Source organism: Rhinolophus ferrumequinum, chromosome 15 (assembly GCF_004115265.2).
Source record: "Rhinolophus ferrumequinum isolate MPI-CBG mRhiFer1 chromosome 15, mRhiFer1_v1.p, whole genome shotgun sequence".
Taxonomy (NCBI): Eukaryota; Metazoa; Chordata; class Mammalia; order Chiroptera; family Rhinolophidae; genus Rhinolophus; species Rhinolophus ferrumequinum.
In genome coordinates, this window is record NC_046298.1 from 17,349,152 (window position 1) to 17,362,186 (window position 13,035).

The 13,035-nt window shown below is 50.5% G+C and overlaps 1 protein-coding gene across 3 annotated transcripts in view; it reads right to left on the bottom strand.

Annotated features, from left to right (window-relative positions):
* RANBP10 (RAN binding protein 10) overlaps positions 1–13,035 on the bottom strand; it is a 56,637-nt gene that overhangs the window by 18,755 nt on the left and 24,847 nt on the right. The window contains exon 1 of one of the 3 annotated variants that reach the window (XM_033127576.1): positions 10,954–11,571. The exons of the other annotated variants lie outside the window; for them this stretch is intronic. The gene's annotated coding sequence lies outside the window, so the exon portion shown is untranslated. Of the gene's footprint in view, positions 1–10,953; positions 11,572–13,035 lie in introns of those variants that run through there. 3 annotated transcript variants of the gene reach the window in all.

Sequence of the window (13,035 nt, forward strand, 5' to 3'; positions counted from 1 at the left end):
AGATCTTTAATTTCTCTTAACAATGTTTTGACAAATTTATCTCTAAGTATTTAATTTTTGATGCTATTATAAATGTTATTTTTAAATTTTAATTTAATCGTTTCTTGCTATTATAACAAAATATAATTGATTTGGGGGGTGGAGGAATGAGGTCAAGGTTTCTTTCTGGAGTGATGAAAATGTTCTAAAATTAGATTATGATAATAGTTGCACAACTCCATAAACATACTAAAAAACCACTAAATTGTACGCTTTAAATGGGTGCATTTTATGGTATGTAAATTTTATCTCGATAACTCTATTAAACACACACATATATCTGATTTTTTTATATAGTCACCTGGTATCCTGCAACCATGTTAATCTCATCAATTACTTCTGTTAGCTTTTGTGAAGATTTTTCAGAATATTTTAATATATTGTCTGAGAATAAAGACAGTTGTTACTTCTTCCTTTCTACTCTGCATGCCTTTTATTTCTTTTTCCTGCCTTACTGCACTGACGAGAACCTTCAATACAACACTGAATAGAAATGGTGAGAGCAGAAATGAGACCTCTGACGTGTTCAAGGTTTTATACAGGGGAGAAAGTGAAGAAGGTCATTCCAGGAGGCAGAGTACAGATAAAGGAGGGTGTGAGCTATGGAGGGGTCTGCCTGGTCCTTGACTAAGGAACAGAGATGGAGCCCACAGGACCCTGGCAAGCCCAGGACCCACACAGGGTAGGAGAGCTGAGGGGCTGGCAGGCAGGTCACTCCCCAAGGCAGCCCTTCCAAGTCGCTCTCCCAGTCTCTGCTGCCTCCTTGGGGTCTGAGCAGCGCTTATGCAAATAAGCACGGGCAGGAGAAGCTCTCCCCTGGGAGGGAAAGGTCAGTGAGGCAGGGTGAATGAGGATCCGAGCGGCTCAGAAAGGAAGGCAGGGCTCAAACATTCAGAGACAGAGAGAGGACACAGTGAGCGCAGGGGGCATGGGCAGGCTCAGCAAAGGTGTGGGGGTGAGAACAGATGAATGACAAGGCGAGGGATTGGCAAGGGAGACAGAGGGCATGACTGGAGAGGTGGAGCTGCCCAGACCCTAGAGCCCAAACTCTGTCCTGCATTGAAACCAGTGGGCTCAAGGGTAAGTTGCCCTTCATAACCAGAGCATCCAGCCCAAGCCATGTGTACCCTAAGGCTTCATGTCTTCTCAGCGCGGGTTAAACATTCCCCCCAGAGCCCACAGTGGGGAACAGGCCACAGCTGAATGGCTCTCACTGATGGGTGCAGGGCCCGAAGCCCGGCTGCTCCTCTCCCATCACCTCACAAGGAAACGATCATGAGAATTGCTGAGGATTGGCTTTAGGCCTGGACCTGGAGGCCCGGCTCTGTTCTCACCTTCCCAATTCCCCAGAGACACTGGGACTTCCTAGCTCAGAGGACAAGGGGCTGCTCTGGGCATCGACCCAACTTCCAAGCTCCCCATGCCCAGGAGTGGGAAGGGCCTTTCTATGGCTGGTGCGTACACAAATCATTTGACCTCAGGAAATGGCTCTCTGGAGCACAGCGATACCCATTCCTGCATCAAGAGGCAGGCTGATGAGACCATGGGAGGCAAGGTCTCTCCTCAGGCTTCAATATAGGAGGCCCTGTGGCTCCTGGCAGCTGCAGCTGCAGTAACGGCTGCTCCCCTGGTCTACAGAAGCCCATAGATGGACAACGGCCAGCTGCACCAGTGAGGACCAAAGTAACAATCATCCTCCCAGGTTTGGCTCACACTGAGCCTGCTGGACCCCAGGCATGCCCATTCGTTTCCTGACTCAGGATCCACAGCCACGTGCCACACCCGTCACAGCAGTCCTCCCCGCCCTCCCCTCCTGAATCTCTCAGGTGGAGCATGGGGACTTCTCACATGGGACACAGTAACTGACTACAATGGGGCAACCAGTTAGAAGAGCACCCCAATACCCCTGCGTGTCTGGTACAACAGGTACTGTCACCTCCAGCTCACCAAGAGACTGGGGGACTTGCTTACCAGTCCACACAGCTGAGAGGTGCCTGAGCTGGGATTTGAACCCAAATCTTCAAGTTCCCAAACCCACAACCTTCCTGCCACAGGTCCTGTCTCATTTGGGGTGGTAACCACCCTGGCAGTGAAACCATCCCTGAGCCCCTGTGCCATCACCAGACGAGGGTGGTCAGATGTACTGATTTTAGGGCGCTGTAGCCCTGGGATCTCTGTCTAGCAGTGAGTCAGGGGGCAGGCAGGACAGCAGTGAGGGAAGGCCCAGCTCCAAGCCCTAGAGGAAGACAGGCACTGGTGCTTCCTGTCTGAAGGCCACAGCTGTCCGTCTCTGCTTCTCAGGGCACACCCACCCTGCTACCTCACCAGGCAGCCACGCCAGCTGACCGGAACACACACCGCCACCCAGGCCCAGCCTACTTCTTTCTCCCACAAATACAATCCTGCACGACAAATCTTTTATGCAGATTTTACTGGCTAGAATGTGGAAGACATGAGCTGGCAGCTTTTCTTTTTTTAACCTTCTCAGATTGAAGCAGTAGGTACTCTAGAAAACCTAATAATAATGTGGCCACTTGATTTATCAAACTTAGTGAAATAATCTGGAAGAATCATTTCCTATTTAGGCAGTGACTCAAGGATATTTGGGAGATATTTTTGTCTTACTGTATAGGAGCTCAGTAACTTCTACCAAAACAACAGATGCTTACATTTTCAAAAACCTAAAATACGAATTTAAGTATTTTGAATACTTTTCTTCAAAAATAAACTATATAATTATTTTGACAGAACTACCATAGAATTTTGATTTTAACTCAAGCTATAAATATGGTTGTAAAAATTTTAAAAACTGAAAATCTTGCTCAATAAAAAAAACAAAATACTTATTTGGAGTCAATTCAGGATTCACCATCATTTCAGTTTGGCTGGAAAATAGATACATTTTCCTGTTTTGTTTTGTTTTGTTCAATTCCCAAATAATTTATCAATTATATAAGTTTGCCCAAAGGAAGAAAATTCAGTCCCTGTGGTATGCTGAATAAAGCCTCCCAAAGATGTCCACATTCCCAGAAGCTATGAATATGCTACTTCACATGATAAAAAAGATTCTGCATAAGTGTGAATTCAAGCTCTTGAAATGGGGAGATTATCCTGGATTACGTGGGGGTAAGGGGGGGGCACAATGCCACCATAAGGTTCCTTGTAAGAGGGAGGCAAGAAGGTCAAGTCAGGAAAGGCAAGGTGGTGACAGAAGCTGACAGAGACTGGAAGCTGGCTTTGAATGTGGATGATGGGACCACAAGTCAAGGAATGTAGGTGGAGTCCAGAAGATAGAAAAAGCAAGGCGACAGATTCTTCCCTAGACTTCAGAAAGACCATCACACTTTGCTGACACCGTGATTTTAGGACTTCTGTCTTCCAGAACTGTAAGATGATTGTTTGAAGCCACTACTGTTGTTACAGCAGCAATAGGATAATAATACCGTCCCCTATGGCTATAGAAATTATTGAGCACCTGGAGAGATTAGTGCAGAGAAACACCTCAGCACCTTGTCTCCTCACAGTGAAGTTAAAAGCTTTTCCAAGAAAATCAGAGCTATAATGTACCCTCAACTGAAGCTATCATTTTATAGCCAGTATTTGTCCAAACATAATTAAGAGCCTGTGTGTGTATATACAGTGTATATGTATGTGTGTGAAAGGCAGGTTGGGGTAAACAGAATGCTATTATATACCTCGTTTAGTAACAGTGGCTGTGGCAACAGCTTAATTTAGGGTCACTGTGCTAACTTCCCATCCTCTGCAAAGGACAAATATCATCCACTTGCCACCAATTAGTTAATAAAGACCTACTCCAGGGAGTTGACAAAAGTGGGTGGAGAGTGATGTGAAGGGAGCAGAGAAGACACCCAAGAAAACCAACAAGCAAACAAGAAAACAACTGGTAGATAAAATGTGCTCGGAAGAAAACAGAGCCAGATGATGGGCTAGAAATGGGAGTGGGGAGATGGGGACTGACGGGGAGAGAGTAGTCAAGTTAGTCCTTGCTGAGTGGCGACCCCTGAGCAGAGAGGTCTGTCTGATGAAAGAATCAGAAAGAACTTTTGGAGTCAAGGAAAAGAGCTCAGCATGTCTGAGGCGGCCCGTGGGGCCAGCACTGAGTGACACTTAGGAAAATCTCGGAGCAGAGTTGACAGGACTCGCTGGATGTGGGTGCTAATGGTATGAGAGGAACACGGGTGACCCCCAGGTTTCTGTCCTGGGCAAACGGGTGGATGGTGGTACCATTTCTGGAGAGACAGGGAAGACGGGGAAAGGAGCAGGTCTTTTGAACAAGTTTGAGATGTCTTAGACAGCCAAGCAGGCACCCATTGGCTATCCAAGACAGGTGAGAGGACTGTGGCTCGTCCCAGATGCACCAAGGCTGTGATGGAGAACACTCACTAAACAAACAGTGGCGAGGACAGAAAACCCGAAGTCACTGGAGGATTTTCCTACTGTGTTGTTCTGATAGATGGCTTTCTTTTTCCTCCGGGAGTAAAATTCAGGCTAGTCAAAAACTAGAAAGGGCAGAACAAACACAAGAGGTCCAAAATAAATGAGATGTTAAAAGGAATGAAGTTACTCTAAATGGATTCAGTCACCCCACCGTCGATGAACCTGCCTAGGCCGTGGGAAGCTGCTCCTACCACGGCCATTCTTAGGAATTGGGCAGGCAGGAGAAAAGCCGGAAGACCAAGACCCAGTTGCCTTTGTACATTTTGTAGCCAATCTGTTGTTGTTAGTCTCAGGCCAGGCTCCTACAGAGGATGGCCTCTGTTAGAAAGAGACACTGTAGCCCCAAGTGCCCGGGCAGCCAGTGTGGCCTGAAGGGCCGCTGCAGTCTGAGCCTGGCCACAGCACTGTCCCTCCACGATGGCAAGCCCTGGGCAGTCACTCAGCTCTTCAGAACTTGGTTCCTTTCTCTACAAAATGAGGGAGTAACAATCAGACATCGCTGTCAAAGGGCCCAGGGTGTCTACTTGTGAGAAACATTCTGAGTCTCGGAACCAATCAGCAGGTATTGTAATCCTCATCAGAGGGGCGAGGAAACTGAGGCACTGGGAAGCTGCATGAAGCGTGTGGTCTTATAGAGAACACTATTCAGAAGCTCAGTTCTCCTTCCTCTGAAGGACACTCAGGTGAGCACCAAGCAGGTAACCTCGGGAGTGAAGCCACCACCTCCTCCTTCCTGAGGTAGCCCCAATCCAATCATAGGGAAGAAGAGGCTCTAAAAGTAGAACAGCACGAATTCCTCAAGACTGGGCTCCATCAGAGGAAACTTCAGGGACCCCTGGAGCCTTCTGGGCTCCAGGCTGGGCTGACCTGAGCACTACTCCCTGTCAGGGTCTGGCTGGGTTCTGTCGACTCTGAGAAGGGACTGGGCGCAAAGCCTCCTGGTGCCCGTCCCCAGGCCACGAGAACAAACAGCAGGACAGGGGAACGAGGAGTGCCAAGAGTGGTCTGCCAGCCCTTCTTCTTTGGGAGATAGCATTCACCTTTTCTGAAGAAGAAGTTCCTCCGGTGCCAACACTGTGGCTCCAGCAGGGAACTGGGAAGAGAGGGGGCGTCTCACAGCTTTGTGCTGCCACCACTCCAACCTCATGCAGGAAGCTAGTTTAACAGACTAAAGCTAATGAGCAGAAAGCAGAGGCAAGCAACAGAGACAGAGAGAGACCGGGCTCCTCTGTTTGTCCTGCTTGAGGTCTGGCAAACCAAGCTGATTAGAGATGGGTTTCTTTCCCTTGAAGCAACAAACATTCTCTAATTAAGGGAACACATCTAAGCATTTTTCTGTTCATCTTGTGTAACACCTGGCCCATAGTAGGTGCTCGTGAAATGTTTGTTGAAATGAAAAGGGAAATGTGGCCAAGGACTGGCAGGAAACCTGAAGTACAAGATTGTGAACAGGTCAGACCACGTTGTGGTACGCTGTCTGTGGGCAATCCCGGGCTTGACTGTAAGTTTTGTCATCATTTTTTTTTCTTTAAGAGAAAAAAAAGAAAATTAGAGCTGTCTGCCTGCATCATTCCCCTACTTATACAGACTAATGGTGAAGCTACTTCTGGGCCCTGGAAAGAGGCCTGCAGTCAGGCTATAGACCTGGCTCTACCCCTGGGAAAGTCGTTTAACTTCTCTGGGTCTCAGTTTCCTCATCTATAAAACAGGACAGGTGATGCAAATCTACCTGCCAGCTCTAGAAGAATCCATATTCTAAGTCCCCCTTCCCGTTAAGAGGGTCCAGCAACTATGGTGACTCCCATACCTCTGCCTGGGCAAGGCTCTGCTGCAGCCCCACCACCCTCTGCTTCAGAACAGGGCCTCCCTTCCTACCTCCCACTCCTACCCTAGAGCCAAAGCCAGCAACTTTCTAAGCATGGGTCCTGGCAGCGTAAGTGCTTACCCCTCTCTGGATGGGCTTCATGTGAGGCTGGAGTGAGAATTGTCACCCTCACCACAGGGCCAGAGGCAGCTATCTCAGAGGACAGAGGCATGTGAGGTCCAGAAGAAAACAAGGGAACACAGCTGCCTGGGTCAGGCGCTGTAGGGAGTCAGGTCCAAGTGGCTCTGGCTCAGAGGATGCCTGGGGCTGCACAATGGGACAACACTGACGGACAGTGCCACCCAGCTAACCATTCTTCCCTCTCCAAAGAGACCAGAGAAGTAGCCAGCCTGGTGCCCACACAGAAAAGCCTATCCCCTGCCACATCAGGCACCTCTCAGATGCCAGTGAAGCAAGGAAAAGCCAAGACACTTTCAAGCCAGGAGGCAAGAGGCCCCAGGTGCCCAGTTCAGATGCTCTGGCATGACCCACTTCCCCTTCCATCATCACTCAGAGGGGAAGTCCCAGAAGTGCAGGGGTGGCTGAGGAAATGGGTCATCATCTTGGCACTCCCAGATGCCATCCCCTGGTTACAGTGCCCTACAGGTGGGAGTCCCAGGGGAGTGCTAAGGACTGGTATGATGGCTCCAGGAGCCCACCCCATGCCACTCCCACCTGCCAGGGTACATCAAAGGCTTCAGTCCCAGAGCCAGGAATGAAGAGGGTTCCTGCTGCCCCGAGGAAAGATTTCTGCACCATCAGCACATTAGCACAGAACCCTGGGAGGGGCCTGGGGCTGTGTCTGACCACTGGGTTCTGGTCCCGGCCCAGGGCTGACCCGGACAGAGTCCAGCCCATGTTTTATTCACAAAGCTGGCCTAAGCACTGACTCCCATGCCACCAAACCAGCCATCTCTCCCTGGTAAATGGGTCCCAGTCATCAATGGACTTTGAGGTCAGAGAGGCTTGGGTTTGAATCCCAATTCTGTCACTTCTGAGCCCCTCTAAGTTCACCTGGCTGAACTTCCCACAGGAGAGTTTTCGATCCCTCTCTGTCTCTAACACTAGCTCGGTGATCAAGCCTGGGTGCCTCAGACTTCCTGTTCCCTTTTCACCTGAAGGAGCAGGCAGGGGTGGAGCTAGTCACCATCCACCTCTCCTAAGAGCCCATCAACAGCAGCCCCAGGCCTGTTCCATTCGTTTGTTCCCAATTTCCTGGGGAGGCCACCTGATCACCAGATTACTTGGTAGAGCTCAAGAGCCGTGCCCAGTGGCTCTCAGATTGTCACTCTTGAGGCTGCCTATGGAGGAATGGAGCTGGACTGGCTTGCCCAGGGTCCTTCCTGGGCTGAGAGTTGCAGTGGGGAGAGTACACATGCCATGGAGGACCTCATGGCAGGGCTGCTTCTCAAGGGTGGTTACTCACTCAGAGCTATCCCTACCCGGATATCCATCAGATGTCTTTCCCATAAACCCCAAGTGTCTTAAAAACTTAAAAAATCTGACAGAAGCACTCCCTGAAGCAGCTCAACAACAGATAATGGGAAAGCAAAAGTGAGTGTTTTATTCAGCAAATGCTGTGGTACGGCATCAAAGAAGGCCCATCACAGTACTCAGTGGCTATTACCGCAAGTCATGGGACCAAGGAACCCAATCAACACAACCCTAAGGCAATGCTTCTGGCAGCTCTAGGCCAGAGGGGCCAGAGGTTCCCTGGGCTCATCGCTTCATGGTGCTCAGCACGGAAGCCAAAGTGAAAAGGGCAAGAGAAAAAGTCCGTCTCTGCAGGTAGCTGCTGACACCAGGTGGAGCCGGCCCCCGTAGGGGCAGCCAGGCCCTACTGAGACACAGCCAGGTATCAACTTGAAGCCTGGGCAGGGCGAGGGACTATAATAGCCAGCACCTGCATATAAAGGGACCTTCCATAAGTCATACTCCTCCGCACCCCCAACACAAAAGAAACAGATGCCTGATGGACAGGAAAGGCCCAGGGGGCAGCCAGACGAGTCTAGCTGGGTCTGGCTAGGACATGGCTCATATGGCATCTGGCACATCTGGCAGCTACCCACCTACACCTCAGGCTCCCATAGGACAGGCTGGGTCTGTCATCTCTGCTGAATCAGGCTAAGGAAAAGGGTGGCGCTGTCCTGCAAAACTGAGGTGCAACCTCAGTTCCTAGACTTTGGTATGTCTTTTTTGGGGTTGGGTTTGGCTTTTCCTTGTTTATACTGAACTCCTTTTGAAACTCTGGGGAAAGTCAGTGGAAGAATGACCCTTGGTAATGTAGGAGCCTGAGAGATGGGCACAGCAAAATCCTCCCAAAACAAGGCTCAGGTGTAGTATTCCAGTGTTTCTGAGGCCCCTAGATACAGCTTCCCTCTGCCCAGCACTAGGAGGGCAAGAGGTTGAGTAGTAACTGGTCCCTGCTCAGCTCCAGTCTGATGTGGCCCCAGCCTCAGCCATACCAGAGGACACTTGAGAAGCTGTTTTCAGAGACTGGCAAACTTGGGTTTCAGAACTGGCCCCTCTGCTGTCGATGAAACATCTTATCTCAAAATTTGACTTAACTTGCCCTGAAAAATACAGTCTAAAATCCAGAATTTTTACCTCTGTGCTACAGAGATGGGAGATGGCACGTATTTGGAAAAAAGCAGAATACCATAGACAAGGAATTCCCAAGTCCAGAAATAGTAATTTCCAGGTCTGACTTAGTTGCCTCATTTCAAAAGGCTACCGAGCAGCCCTGGTATGTTGTGCTAATACTGGTCTTCCTCTAGGCCCACGGAAAAGGAACACGGGCTCAGCTGGCCATCGGGCCAAGGGTGATGCTGGACCATGGAGGAGCAGCAGGGAAGCAGAGACATGAAACAAGCTCGGCAGCAGGGGCGATGACGGCTCCTGCAGCACCGGCACTGTTAACCACCACGCGAACCACCAACGGCTTTGACCAGTTACCTGGCCCTTGGGCCCAATTGCCAAACCACCCTCCGTTTTGGACTTCCAGAGCTACAATGCCTCTGGAGATCAACTCCCATCCAGGTCTCTTCCTGTAGATATCTCAAACAGAGAAACAATGGAGTGAGAAAGGCAGCAAGGGGCTGGACAGCACCAGGCACACAAACCCCAACCTATTCTATCTTCCCACAGCCCTGGTCTTGGGCAACTACCCAGTAGCTACAGAGAATTTCCTGGCTGCTCCCTTTTCCAGGCAGGGCTGCTTCGAGGTCCCTGTAGGCTTGAACGGCAGGGCCATCACCAGTTGGCTGTGTCTCTACAGTCTCAGCTGGCACTCACTTGGTAGGCTTACATGGCACCTACAGTCATGCCAAGGAAGCTAAGGCCTGTTCCCAGGTGCTCTGCCAGGGTCAGGAGGAGGTACATCCAGATGCTTGGGGGGGATCCTCATGTCTCAATCCCCCCAGCTGGAGAGAAGCCTGGCTTCCCTCATAGAGAGCAGGACTGAGCAGCCCCATGGCAGACCCCTGCCAAGCACTGCAGATTCGGGGATGAAAGGTGCTCCAAGAGGCGGTGGTTAACAGCAGACAGAGTGGGGACATAGCAGCTGTGAGCAATAAGGGTCCCCAGCCGCCATGGAGTAGGGAAGAAGCAGCACCTATTTGGCAGGTACAGACAAAAACAGCATTTCCAGACTACGGGAAACCCATCCACTGCTAGTAAGCCCTAAGACATGCACTCTGCAAAGCCACCTGCTACTGAGACCCGACACTGCATATGCTGTACTCTGACGATAGGGAGGAAGGCCGCGGAGCAACACCCTGCTATTTGTCAGTGCCTGCCACACCGACAGGAGCTAGCCTCTGCCCTCCTGAACCTGGCACGGACCCCCGCTGTTCTGCCCTGATCTCTGCTATCTGCTGCTGCTCCCCTCTGGCACGTGCAGATGTAAAATATCAGCTGTTTGCAGAATGTGTCCCACCCAGTAGAAGCAGGGCCCAGCCAGAGATCAGGACACAAACACTCCCCGGGGCATGCTCTTAACAGCCACTCAGAGCAGGCTCAGTGAGGAAAGCTCTAGGGAGAAGAAAAGATCCTCACCTGAACATGGCCATACTGTGGAAAGAAGGCAGACAGTCCTTCTACCCTCCCACCCCGCACCCCAAGGCGTGTTTGCCCGGTGCCATCTGCTTCAGGAGATATACTCCTCACCCCTAACCCCAAGCTGCGGTTCTTCCAGCTGTTTCTTTCGCAACAATTCAAAGAAAGTATGCCTCAATGGACCTGGGTTCTCCTTTGAGGGGTTACCGTCAAGGTAATATATGCCACACCAAGGGAACAGCTGCCTCCTCCACAGAAATGGGGAGGAGGAGCTTATCAGCGGCCCCGCTCTGATGCCGATGGGGCCACATATCAGACCAGCCTGAGTCTTTCTCGCTCTATCTGAGGTACAAGACCCGACGGAAGGTCTGTCCTGCCCTCATCCCCTCAAAGCCCCCACGCTTGGGAGAAGGTCAAACCCTACTCTCTATCCACACCCCTGATGTTTCCTCCCTGCTTCCCCAATCCGAGGACCCCAGTCCCTGCCGTTCATTGCCAGCTCACGGGTAGGTGGGTGGGGCGACTGGTACACTCACCTGCCTGCAGAGGCTGCTGCCCTGCTTCCAAGCCGTTTAGCCAAGGGTTCCGACATTCTTACTGTGAGCCACACCTGTTCCTTGGTTTCATGCTTAAGGAAGCCAAAAACACCTTACGAAAGGTAAACATTACAATTTCTACATCTTCCAACAGAAACCTCTGATGGTACAAGCTAACACACGCCCATATACTCCCAGGAAAGTCTGAACACCATAGCCTAATATGAGAGGTACTCTCTATTATCATCTGCCCCCAGGGCCAAGTGAGACCCCCAGAATAGCAGCCCTCTAGAGGCCCCTGCCAGCCCAAGAGGGCTCCTACTGAACCAGTACAAGAAAACAACTTGAAACATCAACATCCTGACTTTGGCTGCTGTGCCATCCTCTTCCTCCATAATTCAACTCCAGCTAACATGTCTACTCAAATACAGAAAACATAAGCACTGGAGAGAAAATGGAGCTTTGATCACAGCTAACTCCACTCTGATATACAAACATTCATAAAAGAACCTTAGGTATACAGGTAATTCCTTCCTTACGTAGAAAAATAGCTAACTTCCACTTTAATATACAAACATTCGTAAAAGAACCTTAAATGTACAGGTACTTCCTTCCTCAGGTAGGGAAGAAATACCATTCTCAGTAACACAATAGCTAATATTTATGTACCCTTTTTTGTATCAGGCACTATTATAAACACTTTACAGGAATTAATTCACTTAATGCTCTTAACCATTCCATATATTCATATGAGTTAGGTACTAGAGTCACTTCCATTTTACAAATGGGGAAACTGAGGTGCAAAGAAGTTAAGTAACTTGCTCCAGGTAACACAGCTGCCAGGATGCAAATGCAGCGTGGCTGCAGAGTCCATGTTTTTGACGACTGAGCAATACTGCTCCACCACAGCCCTACAGGTCTGTTTACTCCCATGACCAGTCAGCCAGAAGCTGGTTCATGGACAATGAGCCTAGACCTACAGAAAGTGGGGGGGAGGGGTGGCACGGTCATTCCTCTTACAGGTAGAAGGTGGTGGCAGAGCCCTCCCACAGAATCAGCACCACAATCGCTCGGGGTGGGAGGGTGGAAGGGGAGGAGCCTGAGCTCCAAATGAAGGCTTCTAGCCAAAGGCAGGCTGCAGGCCAGTGGGGACGTGACTCAAGACTGGTTCGACCACACTTGGCTTGTTGAAGCCACTGTGTTAAGCACAGCAAAATGCATGAGTGGCCTCCTTCCACAACCCAAGTGCATCTGTGCTCATTCTTAGAGAGTGGTGATAAAAAAAGATGTGATCCGAGACCCAAGGAGCTCACAACCCTGCGAGAACATGGCTGGGTAAATGTAAAAAAGTCACACGGGGCAGGTGACAAGTGTCATCCCAGAGATGTGATCAGAGCTAAAGGGATCAGGCAAGGTTGCACAGGGGGTCACAAGCAGGAAGGATACCCCCAGGACAAGAAGGGCACCCGCCAAGGGGAACGTTTGCAGCATACTTGGGGACCCACACAGACATGCTGTTGAGTGGCATGTGGCGTGTGTGGAGGGCAGAGGAGGCAGAGGAGGCTGAGCAGGGTTCACAGGGCAGAGGGATCAGAGGCCCAGAGCAGGCGAGGGGCTCAGTGTACACAGAGAGTGGAGAGCAGAGGCCTGAGGAAAAGCAATCAGGAGGCCGTGGAGACAGCCCAGTGGAGAGGCAATGACAGTAGAGACAGAGAAGGAGGACAGATGAAAGAGACGTTTGGGGGAAAAGCAGGACCCTGGGATGAGGGACAGGGAGGGCATGAAGATTATTCTGAGGAGTCCCACCCGGGGGCCAGGGCGGAAAGTGATTTTAGCAGAGACAGGGAACTCATGAGGATCTGATTTTTGCAGGAAGATAACCTCAGTGAGGGGCAAGCAGGTTCACTGTCTGCTGGCCCTTAAGGAAAGCACTGCGGTTTCCGGTGGGGTGATCTGTTCAAAGACAGAGTGGAGACAGAGGCGTGAGTTGTATGCTCTTGCCTGCAGGGCCCACCGGCTGCCCTCTAACTGACGTGCAGGGCCGGGCCATTCATAGGCCAAAGCAGAGTCCTCTGGATTCCT